Source organism: Hermetia illucens, chromosome 1 (assembly GCF_905115235.1).
Source record: "Hermetia illucens chromosome 1, iHerIll2.2.curated.20191125, whole genome shotgun sequence".
NCBI classification, from domain to species: Eukaryota; Metazoa; Arthropoda; class Insecta; order Diptera; family Stratiomyidae; genus Hermetia; species Hermetia illucens.
Window position 1 is genome coordinate 172,097,267 of NC_051849.1, and position 17,306 is coordinate 172,114,572.

General features: G+C 42.8%; 1 protein-coding gene across 11 annotated transcripts in view; it reads right to left on the minus strand.

The window, feature by feature from the left end:
- The window catches only part of LOC119647229, a 233,758-nt gene that overhangs the window by 197,157 nt on the left and 19,295 nt on the right, over window positions 1–17,306 (minus strand). The window lies entirely within an intron of this gene.

Below are 17,306 nucleotides of genomic sequence, written 5' to 3' on the forward strand. Positions count from 1 at the left end.
CGCACAGAACGAAGGGGGAAAGTGAAGCCGGGACGCAGTTGGCACCTGAGAATATCGTCGACCACATGTTAGCCTCTGATAAAAAACTTGAAAGGTGGTGAAAAAATTAATAAAGACGATCCACAGTCTGCTGAAGAAGCAGGAGCTTCGGAAGAAAGTAGCAAATAACGACACGAGCCCAAGTGGACTATACAGAGGAGATTCAACTGCTAGCACATTGTTTAAAATTTTATGGAGACGAAAAAGTCTGACTACTATTATTGCCATGTATGTGATGCAGTGCGTTGGTGTGCGTCCATGTGGTTGCGAGCACTTGGCAACATTCGAAATAAAAACAGACATTGCACAGCTATTTATGACTTCCCACCTCACAGCGGAGCGATTCATTTCGAATTAATGGTAGTGGATCTTAATGGAATTATTGAGCGAATGATGCTTCATAATTCCTCTGTGGGAAGCTTGGTGGAAGCAGACACGCGCAACATTCTCGGCAATTAATCCATGCTTGCTCCCCTAGAAAGTGAGAAGTAAACAAGTAGATGCACCCAAGATCAATCATTCGAATGCATCCGTTTTTTACTGGGGTAAATGAAGAAAGACACACAAGAAAACCATCTATATGACATCGACATACCAATACCACTTGTCTACATCGTCCCCCACCCGAAAGGTGCACCATGAGATGCCGTGCTCCTTTGTCGTTGGAGTTGCTCCTCCTGTGTATCGTCTTCCTGCATGACCCGCAGTTCGTAACTGATCCTGCCCCGCGACATAACACCGAAATGGCAGTCCCACGGGGTAGGCGAAGGAGGAGATGGTTTTAGTGGATGAAGGTCTCACATAACCGTATGATTACTCCAACAAAAGACAGACCGACAGATATTCAATCGATTCTAAACAGGTGTCATTTCACACAAGACCTTAAAAACTGAAAGAAAACATCGTGTAGACATGCAATAATAATTTTATATCGCAAACAGCGAAGGATGCATCTTAAGCTTATTTGTAAGATTTGAAAAATGGAAAATGTAGATATGAATTGAATTTAAATGTAGAATTAATTTTCTCAGAAAATTGTTTATTTCTTCCTTTTCAACCTACATAGATCCACAGGTCGCTAAAATAGTAGTTTCCAAGGCCAACCTTATCAGTCTTCCGCTTAGCGTGTCTAACTAGCCTATCTTGCCACAACACATCATCCACATCAGGGCGTTTCTATTGGTTGCATTTCATGCAAGCGATGCCAACACATAGCACACCCACACATTCGTCCCTACATACTTAAAGATCTTCGCTGATTACATAAACACCGAGCCAAATAGTTTGTTGTTTCCGATGGTGTTCCCAGCAAGCGATGCACCAACTTGCAACCAGAGAAAAAAGTATGTTCGTAGTCCCAGTGCGGAGCTACCACCATCAAACAAAAAACACTCAAGTCCATTACGAACGTAACTTTTGTTTAATTAAAAGCATCTCATGCCGCCGCAAAGTTCTGAATTGCATGCAGCAGAAGCACAGCGCAAATTTCAAGGTTGGCGTCAACATGACATCATCAGTCTATTGCAAATTACCTGGTAACGAATATTACCTTCGTCGTAGTACCAGTACCAGATCGTCATGTCAAGTTGGCTGCAACAATCCAGACAGACTGCGCAACAGAAAAAACGGCTCATCAGCCACAATCCAAGAGCAACAAATACGCAAATCATCTCGAAATTGTGAAGAATCTCTTTGCCGCGGAGGAGGGGCTGCGCCGCAATGTCTTTTAAAGGACATCGATAGAACTTGAGAAGGGCGCCCAATGTGGGCTAGCTTCCATGTAGAATACCCCAAGCACACATCGCGGTTATCGGAGCTCTGAAGTGCGTTTCTTTGGGCTCTTTTGAAGGATAACATCTTCGGGGACATTGTTCGCTAGAATCGACTAATTAGATCAACAAAACTATCCAATTTGCTGGCATGGAAATCCATTGGCAAGCAAAGTATTCAAAGCTAATTCCTCCAATTCCTCTGAGTGAAATCATATGCAACACATGGCAAACCGCCTGCCAGAATTCTTTAACCAAAAACACTTTAAGTCATTCCATTGCGGTACTGCGCAGACACCGTTCATCAAATTGATATGCGCAAGTCATTTATCTTTCTGGATAAGATATTTACCGGTAAAATCTAAAAACTCGGCAACTGATGCCAGAACAGAACTTAAGTTTCACCTTGCGAACGCTGTAATTCAATTAGGAAAAAATATCTCCAAAGCAAGGGCATCGGAAATCAACAAAAACCTCGCAAGGTTTAAAGGTCGACTTCGTCTAAGCTGAGTGCTTTTGTGTTTATAGGAATCTTATCAACCAGCGAATTTCTCAAATAGTAAATCTCTCGTGATTTTGTTATCTTGGGAGCTGATACCACTACCACAAGCACACCCATCAGTTCTATAGCACTTGTCCTTCGATTGACCGAAAAGCCGATGTTCGGCAACATGCGAAGCAGATAGCTTACTGGCGAAGAACAGATACACGGAGGTACTATGAAATAATGCATTAGAATTGGGGCCCCGTGGAAATGACCAATTCGATTAAGCTCGTAACACGCTGGAAAAAGGCTTTAAGTCTTTGTGTCAAGTGTTCGTTGTGGGCATATCTTATCTTGACCCATAGAGATAAAAAGAGCCAACGTAAAGTTTTGCAGAGGAGCTAGCTCACGTAGCGTTCAATTGTTATGAAGAGCATTTAGAGTAGGTGGAGGAGTACCCAACTGAATGTTTTTCTCCACCATTTGGAGGACTTGAAAGGCGAAAGGGAGTGCGAAATTCCACAACAATATATTGAACCTCTTGGAATCGACACGCTGAATAGATAGATTAAAGATACCATGTATAAACACCTGCTGGAACGTCTTCTGAAGCACATTTGGAAAATATCTCCAAAACAGCATTGTTAAGAGATTTACCAAGTTTGGTAACCATTAAGACCCCCGATTGCCACTCATTTAATTGTTGTAGCGTATTCTTTCTGTTCACCCCCCCTCTACCCTAGCAAACATCGTTTATTATATGCAAGTTAGTGGCTATTTATAATCTCCTCTGCACGTCTCAATAACATGGAGTAGAGCTTGTGGTTTTTGGTGAGACCTCAAAGAAACATGCCATCATGATGACAAGTAACCGGTGGTTCTATCTAGCCGTAGTTTCGCGATGGCCTGTCCAGTCGCTCTGCCCCGCCCTTATCACCCTCTTCCCGAAGATATGCCTTAGTTTACGAACTATTCAAGTACAAGCGGGTAGAACTATTGCGGTTGAACACGATCCAGCTTTCAACTTGATTTTTCAGTCATTTAATGTTTGCGAAAGAAGCTACTTGAGGAGATTTCGTAACATGCATGATTCGTGGACGTAGTACAATATTATTTATTTATTGTATTTGGGGAGACTTTATAAGTCTCCATATTCTGTCTTGGACGTATTCGATTGGATCGGGAATGTAACCTATACTTGGTTGGTTAGCGGGTCGGCCGCGCAGCATTCAAGACAATCTTCGTTCAAGTTATTTCCGTGGCGTCACACTGAAGATACACTTGTTTGTGGGGCTCTAAGATGGCGCAGATACTTGTGTACCTTGTTATTTGTACTTATCTTGATCGCGTGTTGAGTACTGCAAGATATAGGTAGTGGTTGGTGATTATGTAATGAAAATAGATTCTCGGCGACTTGTGCATCTTGTAATAGAGGAAAAATATAAATTATCAATTTCTTGACGAGCTTGCTTCGCTAATAATTCTTTATTGTTTATAGTTGTTGAATATGTAGTCATTAAATAATGCAATTGCCACATTTTTCGTCAAGTTAAGGTTCTAAACATGCCTTGGTTCTCCTTTACTAATACTTAAAAAGTGGGTATTGCACATATTTCCACTAACCTCTGCTCTCAAAAGAAACAAATGATTAAGCCACTGTATATAGTAATCAGATTTTGGAACATCGAGATCACCCTTTCGAGCATATAAAGGACAAATGGAATATATGATAAATGCATCTAATAAAAGCACACGAAAAGGCCGAGACATCTGTTGATTTGTCGCAGATAGGAATTGCGAAGACATGAAGCTTCCAACTGGCTACCTTGCTCACCTTCCATGCACTTAGACATTTTTGATAAAACAACGAAGGCAGTTTCATAGCGAGGAAGCACTTTCTAATCGGAAAGTTATGCTTTGCAGTTAGAGAAGGTCGCATTCAGCAAATCGTGAGGAAGACCTCGTTGTGATCGGCGTGGAATTGCCCTTTCTTCCAAACGGGTGCTAGTGGCCAAGCTGCAAGGATATTACATCCACTGGTGTGGATGTCAAATGTGCCCTAGGCAGAAAACAGTATTTCAATCTGAAGGTCTTAGGGCATTGTAGGACCAGGGGATCCTCACATTACCATCCTTTCGAGGATGATAAAGTGATCCGTAATGCTGAAGTAAATGCGAGGGGTACGATCCTCTTTAAGTCCTGGCCTATGCTGACAATATCGACATCATGGCAAAAACGCCCGGAGAAATACAAACTGCCTTCATCCAGATCGAGCAGGCGGCGACTGGCGCGAGATTTTGGGCTGCACATCAATGAAGGCAAGACGAAATATAGCTTAATATAATATAACTTTGAGACCATTGATAAATTCTCCTATCTAGAGTCGAAAATCGCAACCGATAGCAGCTACAATGACAAAATCCGTGGACAGTTGTTCGCAGCCAACAGAGCCTCTTTTAACTAACAAAAACTATTCCGCTCGAAACGTCTCACCATAGGGTCAAAGCTCTTACTGTACAAGACAATTATCTTGCCAGTGCTCGTGTATTCCTCGGAGACTTGGGTTCTTAACTGGTAAAATTCTGAATTCTTGGCCGCGTTCGAGAGAAGAATCCTCCGAAGAATTTTTGGCCCCCTACATGAGGATGGACGATTCCGTAGTCTACATAACGTCTGGTTGTGGATAAAATCCGACTCAATAGGTTACGGTGGGCGTGTCACTTAATACGTATGGATGAGGATGATCCAGCCCGAAAAGTCTATAAGGGCAATATCTATATTAGAAAAAGACGACGAGGCAGACCCTGCTTGAGATGGAGCGATGGCGTCGGCCAGACCGCCAGACAGTTTTTAGGCATATCGAATTGATGGACCTCGGCGCTGGATGTCTGGAGTTCCTTATTAAGGCAGGCCTAAAACGGATACGGAACTTGGTACGATCATGCCTCATACTACAGCATATATTACTATAGAATTTCATGTTTCTAGATGCACTTAAGTAATATGCTATTATTTATTTTAACAGATATCCATCTTAGCCTAGGCACCGTATAGTGGCTTAGAGACTTTTTTCTGATTTTTCGGTTAGATAGGTTCTAGAAATGGCTCCGTGAAAGAAATGATCAGTTTCCTGCCCCCTTTTTGCATTAAATTTCAGATCTGAGGCAGCATTGAGTCCTTTCGTTTGACACCCTATTTGAGACAAACAGACGGACAATGCCCACAGTCACAGACAGACGAACGGGTAGACATACCGGGCGTCGACGATATACCAAACGAAGCCCTTAATCTGACTGTTAAGTCGAGTCTAGACATGTTTGCAGAGTTGTTTGAAGCATGATTGGCGGATGGGATCTTTTCCGAGATATGAAAAAGACAAACGCTTTTATTGATTAAACCTAGTAAGCCTCCCAGTGAACCATTTTCGAATAGATGTATTGTATATGTGTATTGGACGGTATAGGGAAAATGTTGGAGCAAGTAATCTACAACAGATTGCTCCCGACTGTAGAGGGTCTGGTAGGCTTATCAGACCGACAACTCAGCCTCGGTACGGCCAGATCAACCGTCGACGCAATCAAACTGGTCAAACTGTGCTGGGATCGCATCATGTATAATGATATCCTCAACATTCTAGTTGCTAGCGAGGCTACAATAGTGGCGCACCAGTAGCCAAAATGATGCCGATCGACATTTTGGCCAATGCGATGACGGGTCCGATTCTTTCACTGATCGTGCGAGAAAAACGCTGAAAGGGAGGAATCGTTAAGTAGATGGCAACTACCCTGAGAATGGACTAAAAAGGGTTGATGGACCCACAGATTCATTCCCAACATCAAGGTGGAAGGAAAATGCTCTTGCGAAAGCAAGCTCATGTCTACTCTGCCACAAAACACTTTCCGGTGGATCCGCTGGGAAGAAGACAGGAGTTAGCGGGTGGTTTTAGTGTGTAAAAATCCCACACACTGATACATGTGTACCAATGTCTTTGGAAGATTTCCACTTACGAAAAAAGAAGACAGTTAGGCAGGCAGACAGGCAGACAGTAATCTAATTTCAATAAAATTTTGTTTTATACAAAAGCTTAAAAATTATGCCGAGTGACAAGAGTGGCTACTAGATTCATGTCTCAACTTCAAACTACCCACCGAAAAAAATCGCATAGAAACTTACTATAGTTTAAAAGAAAAATTCCAACAAAATGTAAAGTCTTTTTCAAAATCACGCAGGCCCCGAATCACAATAACACCAGAGGAGGACTTCGCTTCGGAAAAGCACGTCAAGTGCGATGAAACGTCAAAACGGGGCTAATCAGACAGTTAACGAAGCTGTTAACCTAAATCTTTTAAAAACATTTCTTAATAGCTCGCGGCCGGATTTCTCGCAAATGGTTGAGTGAATTTTCCAACACGAAGATGCCCCGATTCAAGTAGCCTTGCCTGACAACAAATTATATTATATTATGCTCAGTTATTAAAATACGATCAAGCTTCCCGAAATGGATATTGCGAGGTGATTGTTTCCTGAACTGAACTGAGCCTAATTCATCGCAGCGTACTGAATCAGAAATAACAGTTGAGATGAAAAGTTCGTAGGCTAACACACAGATTGGGCTACTAGTATTACATTCATATGATTTTTTAGTTAACCCATAACTTCAAAAGACACGTGTACAAATTTGACAGCTGTCGGACTATTAATTTGTGAGATAGAGCATTTTGAATGAAGCAACTTTTGTTACTTTAAATGGATAAAAAGGAATTTCGTGTGTTAATAAAGCACCAAGAAAATCAGCCGCTGGGAAGTGTTTTGCTAAGTTAAAACGAAGCGAAATGAGCACCGAGGACGATGCACGCAGTGGACGCCCCAAAGAGGCGATTATCGATGAAAACATCAAAAAATGTCCACAAAATCATTTTGATGACCACAAAGTGAAATTCATCGAGATAGCTGAGGCTCTAAGATATAAATGGCTATGCGAAACCTCTGTTCAAAGTGGGAGCCGCGCGAGCTCACAATCCACCAAAAACAACAACGAGTTGACGATTCTGAGCAGTGTTTGAAGCTCTTCCTCCATCAAAAACCCGAATTTATGCCTCGATATGCCACAATGGACGAAACATGACTCCAGTATTTCACAGCAGAATCTAAACGATCCTCATGTGAGTGGACTCCACGCAAAAAACCGACTCGAAAACATACAAAGATGCAACAGTCGGCTGGCAAGGCTATGGCATCACTATTTTGGGGATTCGCATTGTATAATATTCATCGGCTATTTTGAGAAGAGAAAACCACCAACAGCGACTATTACATTGCGTTATTGAAGCGTTTGAATGATGAAATCGCGGAAAAACAGCATGTGAAGAAAACGGAGGCGCTGTTTCATCAAGACAATGCACCGTATCACAAATCAATGAAAATGATGGCATAATTGCCTGAATTGAACTTCGAATTGCTTCGGCATCCACCGTATTTTCCAGCGACTTTTTCCTATTCTGAAACCTCAAGAAACTGCTCGCTGGAAAGAAATTTAGCGCCGATGAAGAGCTAATCAGCGAAACAGAAACCTGTTTTGAAGATAAAGACAAATCGTACTATAAAAATGGTATGACCGCTATAATCATTGTATCGCCCTCGTAGGCCGTTAAACCACTATCAAAAATGCTTTTTTTTCGGGTGCTACGGAAGTCATCGGCCACGTCCGGAAGGGGTTGCAAGATTTATTTGACTCCGATGGGTGCGGGGGGTGATTAAAGACTTTATTAACCGGTTCGAGTGGTGGCACTCGAACTCCCACACCATATTGAATGCCCGGAAATCCAACGTAGTGTGTACCGTGATAGAAGAGAATTTATTATTGTGCTGGTCAGGGAAGCGGAAGATGCCATAGATAACAATGATTTCAGAAGTACATACTGGATCACCAAAGAACTTGCACACGTTTCGATGGTCCTGTAGTTGGCTTCTTATTCACGATGAAGAGGAACTGAAGAGGCGGAAGGCACATTTTACTATAGGTTTTAAAAGTATGATATCCAATGAGGTTCCGCCTGTTGCTGGTAAAGTTGCTAGTCAGCGTAACCTGCGGATACGGACTATTCCTCCAAATTGAAGAGAAATCATCTCGGCCATCAATGCCTCAGACGGGATAAAGTCGTTAGGCTTGACGATCCCGCCGTAGAGTTATACGCTGCAACTACAGTTTTTACAGATCTGCTACTTCCACTGTCACGCAAATTCTGGGAATCCGATACCTTTCCAGAGAGTGGAAGAAGGGGATGATTGCTAAAATTCCAAGGAAGACCAGCCGTTTTGAGTATAATAATTGGAGGAGTACCTGCGTGCTCCCTGCTATCGCAAAATTGGTTAACATCATTCTGAAACGCATCAAATAACATCTCGAAAACTTGGTCAAAAGAGGGGGCATGCTGGCTTCCGCTCTGGATCCTCTTGCATTGACCACACCAACACACATTATTTTGGAACAGTGCGTGGAGTTTACATCTGCGCTTCACCTGCTCTTCATTGATTTTTATACAGATTTCGGCAGCGTGAACAGCGAGTGTATCTTGCGTTCTACGCAGAAGGACATTCCGCAGAGATCAACAGCAATTATCAGAGTGACATATGGTTACGCAAAATATCACGTGCTGCATCGAGGTAAAATCTCAGAGGACTTTGAGGTCCAAAGTCTGTTAAATTGCCAGGGTTGCATTTTGTCCACAATATTATTTCTTCATGTTATCGTGTGTAACCCCCACTTTTCCCCGCAAACTTCAAGTCGGGATACACTGACCTGATACCTTCGAATAAGGAACTTGATCAGCGCACAGGTCAGTTACTAAAGGGCGATATGATGACAAGGCGAATGTGCCAATGGATAGGTCACATGTTAGAGAGCAGCGACAATTCCATTGTTTGCTATGCCATACAGTAGAACCCACTCTCCCAAAATGGCCGACGAGTAGACCGCCCCAACAGCGCTTCGCCCAGAATAGTAGAAGAGGAGTGCGGCCGTCTCGGGAATTCCTAGGAGGAGTTGAAGTGCAATTCCGTGGATCATGTACGGTGACGGATCAGCGTGGCTGACGCCCATTCGAGGAAACTGCGGTCCCGGGGGAACACCTCCTTGCTCCCTTTCCACAACGGAACTGCCTTGATATGCTTGAATTCTCTTGAAAGAAGCACCATTTAATTTACGATCACAACCACAACAGAGTGACTTTGTCTTTCTAAATCTAACAGTCTAACAGTAAGTGATAAACTCAATCAGATCAAACACCTATTCATCTTTATTTGCATTGAAATTTTTACTATGATTGGAGTTGCCAACCTTCGATCATTCCAACCTGGAACGAAAAGTGCCAAGCAAGATCAATAATTCTTTTTAAGTTGCTATAAATAAAAATTCATGTCGATAACCAAGATCATAAATAACCACTCGAAAATCATAAAAAATTGCAATATATCCCCCCCCCCAAAGTTAAGACTATTATTAATAAAACGACGAGTTTTCTTCATCAACAAAAAGACGAAAAACACTGAATAACTATTAAACCTGAGTAATGACTGGTACTGAGTACTCGTACAGCGAAACATTAGTGATTGCTTCTAGTATTTTTTTAAGTGATAGTGTAAAAGCGTGTTCCACTCCCAATGAATTAACGTATAATAATTAATTTAAAATTTCATTAAGATGTTTACACAAGAAGATCATAATTTTGGATGCCACTTTTGAAAAGAAATTAAGTGCGTATTGAAGATATATCGAAAATGATTTAATTCTGATAAATCCAAACAATATCAAATAGTGGAAACCATTAGAGTATTTCAGTGGTGGAACCAGTTGCAATTGACTGTTAGGGTTAACCCGTTCCTTTGAAAAGTATGGAAAAAGGAGCGAACAATGAACAGAGAGAAATTCCGAGCCCGAAGTACAAATTATCCATAAAATCTGGGCTTGGGGTCAAAATTATGCGGGTCCTACTATATTATTCTTTATTCCATGAAAATCAGTATTCCCGACCAATGGAAAATCACTGGAGAAGAGGTGATAGGTAATGTTATGGATATGGTATTTTTGTTTTTGAGGAGATGGAAATCTTTAAAAGACACTGGCCACGACACGCCAGCGTGTGGGAGTCTTTCCCACTAAAACCACCTCCGACTGCCCCTATACCCCGTGGAACCACCATCAGGTGTAATATCTTATCAAGGGGCGGAATCAGTTCATTGTAGGCTAGTCACCTTTTGCGTCTGCGCGGCGTACGTAATCACACTTTTCTCGTTTCCTCTGCCTTTCGCAGTATGCGCTGAATAGATGAGACCATGGATGTGTTCCTGACATGCTAGTATTATTCACACCACATTTTCTAGGACCAGCACCTCACCTAGAGCGTCCTCTAGGTTCTTTCTTTCTTCGACGGATCTTGGACAGTAGAAGAATACGTGCTCTGGATCCTATAGGACTCCATTGCAGTTTGGACAATCGGGTGAGGTATCCAGTTGAAAACTGTACAGGTACTGGCGCTATCATCCATGCCCCGGGAAAAACAGGGTAAGATTATAATTAATCGCAACGTGCCCGTCTCTCCAACCACTCTCCGATGGCAGGGATGAACCTGTGTGTCCACCGACCTTTTCCCGAGCGTTCCCAACGCTCTTCCTATCTATTCAGAGATCTTTACCTTTCGGCGTTTTTCGTCTGCACTAAAGGAGAGATAGACTTCGACAACGTACTCCAGAGGTCCGCCATCAGTGTCATACCAAAATTTCCGTTCTGGTACTGCTGTTGGCAATAGCTTCGAGATAAGCGGGAATACCAATTTTCGCCAGAGATTCCCGTATTAGGTTCCAATTGGCCGAATTGAATGCATTTCTTATGACCAGGGTCATCACCACACAATATCTGCTAGTACTACCTTTCCATGGTTGCATTGCATCTTCGGCCAAGCCAGTAACCATTCTGATGGTATCAATGGTTCACCTGGCTTTACGGAACGCATACTGCTGATCTGAGCGGCCTCCCAGGCTCTCAACAACAATCTTTTGTAGATTACTCACCCTAGCTTTTCTCCATAGTGTCCAAAAGACATATAGATCTGTAGGGGGTTAGCTCGCCTGGAGGTTTACCACCCTCAGGCAGTAGTAATACTACTACTTTGCCGCTTTCATGATGCAGAAAATGTCCCCACGGACATGAAAATGGCCTGTCTGGATTTCAGGGCAAGCTTAAGGGCCCTTTTCGGTACGCCATCCAGACCCGGATCTTTATTATTTCCTATTCTACCGCGAATCTCCAGCAGCTCGTTACTGGTGACTGGCGGTACTGCCGTCACATTCAGAGATCGGAAGCAGTCAGTGCCCTCATCTTGCTGGGGGAATAACCCCCTGATAATTTTTTAAAAAAAGAGAACCGCACGTGACCTGCAAAGATGAACGACCTCTGAAGCACCCCATCACGATACTATAGGCGCTCCCCCACGTGTTTACGTCCGCTTCCGAACAAAGCTCCTTAAAGCATTCTCTCTTGCTTCATTGGATAGCGAACTTGAATGTTTTGCGGGCTTCCTTATAGGAGCACTCTTTTTGCCCTTGGTCGATTCTGCATACCGCCCTCTGAGCCGCTCTTCTGTTTCGGTGACAGGTTGATCGAAGGATGGCCAGTTCAGTATTCCACCGATAGTTTGGTCCTCTACTGGGGAATGAACACCTCCCAGACATGGACGCGTCACATGCTTTGTTAAGTTGGTCCAGCCACACTTCTATAAAAGTCTACTCTTCCAGAGCTTTTGCAGATCAACCTGAAATCTTTCTCGGTTTCGGGCATGGTGTTCCCCTGTGTCATCTTCGCTGACGTACCAGGACATACCACGCGCCAGCACAAGACAAATGTTAAGTCAACGATTAAGGCAAACCTTTCTGAAAGGTGTTTACATAAATTTCGTTAGCCAGAATTATATACAACTATGCAAAAGCATCTAATAGACTGCGGCCCCTTGCATTTGTCTCTATTGCTACCCCACTGAAAGATCCAAGCATTGAAGTCATCGGGACCGTCTGTCTATCTGCCACACGCATTTTTTTGGAAACGGTTATACCGATTGACACCAAATTTGGTGGAAAGCTGGGAACTGTGAACACTCACGCATACAGTGAGTTATATCATCCTACGTCTAAGTTAAGGGGGTTCACAAACATACAAAAGGGGGTGTAAATTTTCTTTACCAAATATAGTCAAGTGGGGTATCAAATGAAAGGTCTCGGTTAGCACTAGTCTTAGTTTTGACATTTGTTGACAAAGTGGGGATACGGGGGTCGAAAGGGATAATTTCTTTCACGGATATATTCCCCCCCCCCATTTGAAAAAAAAATGAAGAGGCTGCCAGCATGGTGCCTAGGCTCCGAAGTACCCTTCCCTCGAATTAATAATAGTGTACTACTATAACTTTTAGTAATTCTCTGTGAAAACCCCCTTAAGTCCAACCTAGAATCATGAAGCCATATAGACTTTAAAATAGAACATTATCTGTTTTAATAGGTCAAATTTGTCGCTTCTGTCCAAATTCAAGACTTTGAATGTCAATATCACGCGAAAGTAGATATTCTCACATAATATATGTATATGTTACGTGGTAGGTATTGATAGGATAAATGCCCACCCAAATGTTTATAACAGAAATACACAAAACCTATTGTACTTGAAGCGTCTAGCTTGCGGTTCTCCGACTTGTTCCATTATGATATTGTGCAGTGTAAATCATGCCAGTCTATATATATGCAATAAAGCTGGAATTTCAAGAATATCGTCACATTTGGAAAAGGCATATTTAACGGTCATATTGGTGGTCAAAGGGTAGTATAGGTCCCATGGCGGAACCTGGACTGGTACCCACGACGGAGCATAAACCCCGGGAAATGTCTGCTGAACCAACACCAACATCTCTACTACCAAACCCTATCTCCATCTCCACGTGGTGACCACTGGGAGCTCTTTCTTAACGAAAAGCTGCAGATGGAGAAGGATGAAGGCGAGTCTCCTGAGCCTAAAAACGCTAAAAGCAGCTAGCCGATACCCTGTCCCAATATAGGGCTGATATACTAGTGTTACAGGAGATGCGTTGGACAGGGACCGGTTTCCTAGAGAAGAGCCGCTGCACCATATATTATAGTGGCCTTCCAGTAAACCATGTGCTCGGAATAGGTTTCTTAGTCAACCAAAAAATAGAACCTGCTGTTATCGGCTTTCAAAAGCAAGTTTAGAAATGTAAGCCTCATCAACGTTCACGTCCCTACAGAGGAGACTACAGAGTCGGAGAAGGGTACCTTCTACAAGGCAGTAAAACGAACCCTCGAAGCTTGTCCCAGATATGATATCAAAATCATACTTAGGGATTTTAATAGCCAAGTAGGGAAGGAGCCCGTATTCAGGCGATACGTTGGCTCCCATAGCCTACACCAAAAGACAAACGATAACAGATTGTGGATTATTCAATTAGCGGTGTCACACGAAGTGGTTGTTGGAAGTACCTGAAATGCGCGGAAAGCGGTCCACAAACGTACATGGGCCTCACCAGACGGGACCACTTTCAACCAAATTGGCCACATCTCCGCCTTGATGAATGTCAGAACATACAGGGGGGCCAATATAGACTCGGATAACTATCTCGTTGCTATGGTGCTCCGAGCTCGAATAACAACAACACCTAGAATCCCCTCTGCCAATCAAGTGAGAGCTAACACTGAAGCCATCCACAACACAGCCCTCCGCAGAGATGAAGCATCAATAAATGATTTTTACAACCACCAGAAGAACGTTGTCATTGATACGGCCACAAAGATACTTGGCCCCAACCGCAAAAAAAGTTGGAACGACTGGTTTGACGATGAATGTAAACTAGAAACGGAACGGAAGAATGCCGCATACTGAGTAATGTTGCATTTTCAAAGAACGCGGGTACGCGGAGAGACTTATCACGAATTTCGGCGAGCGGAGAAGCGACTTCACAGATGGAAAAAGGAAGCCTGGGAGAACCACCAGGTCTGTAAACTAGAAAACTACATGGAGCAACTGCACCAGGCCCGCAAGTTTTACCAACAAGTCAGCAGGATGAAGCCTTATACACCTCGATGCTCATCCTGCCGAGACAAAGAGGGAAATCTGATTTCCGGCAGAATGGATATATTGGAGGGATGGGTTGAGTACTTTGATGAGCTACTGAACAACCAGAACATCGGCGAGTTGGAGGTCCCGCCAATTGAAGACGACGGACAAATACTGCCACCACTAAGTATTGGAGAAACTGTCCGTGCAATTCATCGGCTAAAAAATCATAAGTCGCCAGGAGCCGATGGAATTACAGCCGAATTGGTTAAATATGGAGGCCACCAGTTACTTCAAGTGGTTCATCAACTTGTGCTCAAGGTATGGAACAGCGAATCAATGCCTGACGATTGGCAACGAGGCGTTATCTGTCTCATACATAGAAGGGGAGATATCACACAGTGCAGTGATTATAAAGGTATCACGTTGCTGAGTACCAGTTATAAGATATTCTCCATACGCTCACAGCATCATTGGTCCATATCAAAGAGGTTTCACTCCAGGTAAATCAGCAACATATCAGATTTTCTCTCTGCAGCAAGCGATGGAAAAACTGTTGGAATATGGAGAGCAGTTCCACCATCTCTTCATCGACTTCAAAGCCGCTTATGACAACATAGCCAGGGTAAAACTGTACACGGCCATGAGAGAATTCGGTATCCCGACGAAATTGATAAGACTGACTAGGCTGATCCTGACCAAGACAAGACCATTCGACATCAACAACGGTCTACGACAAGGGGATGCCCTATTATGTGTCCTCTTTAACCTGGCCCTGGAGAAAGTGATCCGTGATCCTGATGTAAATACAAGAGGTACGATCTTCCAAGTCCACCCAACTACTGGCCTATGCTGATCATATCGACATTATGGAAAGAACCACCTGAGACGTAAAAAATCTATGAGCGATACCATTACCGTCAGGTTGTGGATAGACTCCGACTTACTAGGTTACGGTGGGCGAGTCATTTAATCCGTATGGATGCGGATAATCCCACCCGTAAAGTCTATAAGATAGAAAAAGAAGACGAGGCAGACCCTGCCTAAAATGGAGCGATGGGGTAGGTCAGGACACCAGACAGCTTTTAGGTATATCGAATTGGTGGACCTCGGCGCAAAACCGGGATATCTAGAGTTCCTCATTAAGGCAGGCCTAGACCGGATACCGGTTGTTGAGCCGTTGATGATGATATTTAACGAAATTCCAGCTGCTTGAATCTTTTAAATCAGATGAATAGTTCTCAGTTATGACTCCCGAATTGATATTTATAGATGTGCACGCTTTTCACCTAGTTTGATTGAATATACTAAAATATAAAAAATACCACACCATACATTAACACTTCATAATGAATCACCTGCACCTGAGAGTCCAACACTTATATCGTCCCAAAAGACTAAAATTACGAGGAAATGTGAAATCAAGGTAAAGCAATTTTATGTGGCTGTAAAAATCAAAATTATGGTTAAATCTAACAAAAAGTTCTACGCCATCGAGATTTCCCATTCCAGACAAGTGCAATAAAGGGAGAATGATCCAATCTCGCCCCGCAACTCAATAGCGAGTGCATTAAAAGCTTCCATAAACTGTCCAACGCCAAGATATCATATGATGCGCACGAAACAAACAAGTCACCTCTAATATTGTTTAATGTTAAACCAAACCAAAACCGCACTGAAAAAAACGCATTGTCGGATGTAATGCAACAAAAGGCCATAAACGAGCGCCAATGTTGCTTTTTATAATCATGTAAAAATTGAAATTCACAAGAAATAATGATGCATCGGGCGAGCGGGCAAAAACGGTGGCTGATTGCATCCTATGGAAGTATCTCTGTTGCATTGGAAGCTTTTTGCAACCACGTTTGTCGCCGATATCTCGCCTACGCTGGTGAACATGGCACACCTCGTTGGCAATGACTTTGGCATTTGTTGCAGTGCAGAATTGGGTAAATGGGGGACAAGATTATTTTAGAAATGGGTACAAGTGTGAAATATTTCCTAATTAGGTTGCACAGGTAGAGAGGGTACTCTTAGCTTTTGTTGTTATCAATCAAGATGACAAAAAAGACTTCGAACAATTAATTCTGCAAATACATATGGACTTACACTATATTGGAATCTATAGCATATACTTAGATACATTTAACAGTTAATTTTGGTCAGCTCCGATAGTCCAAGCAAATTCGTAATTTCCGCAGCGAAAAAATACCACGATCTTCTTCGACAGTACATTGATATTACCATCCCGTTTGGTGCATCGAAGATGGCAAATCGAGGATTGTCACGAAGAGTTTGACAAGCATATTAGCCAATCCTGATAAGAAAGGGATGGAGGGGTAGAGATGTCCCCGGGTCCAGAGTTTTCTCAGAGAGCCGTAAAAAAAATCTCAATGAAAAAAGGGTTAACAGGGAGGCCCATATAATTTTCACCCTAAGCCCTGTTTTTCCTAATAATTTTAACCCCGGCCCCGGATTTGCTATCTACGACCCGGATACTTGCACAAAGACAACTCCAGAGGCCAACACAGAATTTGGGTCTATGATCTCTCAAGAAATTTGCAGAACTTCCGATAAACCAGTTTCCTTCATTCCTATGAACTGAAAATATTGGGTTGGGGAAAAAGAAATGTTGTATTTTATCAATAGATGACGACACTTAAACATATCTTGTGTTGAACTTATCGCATCGGGTCATACTATACGGTGAAGACGACAATCTGGGCTACAGGTGTCTCTTTGACAGTTTTATGATCGTACGTTTCAGTCTCAAGTTATAGCGCGTCAAAGATGGAGTCCACCAAGCAAGAAATTCGTCATATGTTACGTTTTTACTACCTGAGAGGTAAAAATCCAACGAAGGCGGCGAAAAAATGTGAAATTTATGGGCCCAATACTGTAACGATTC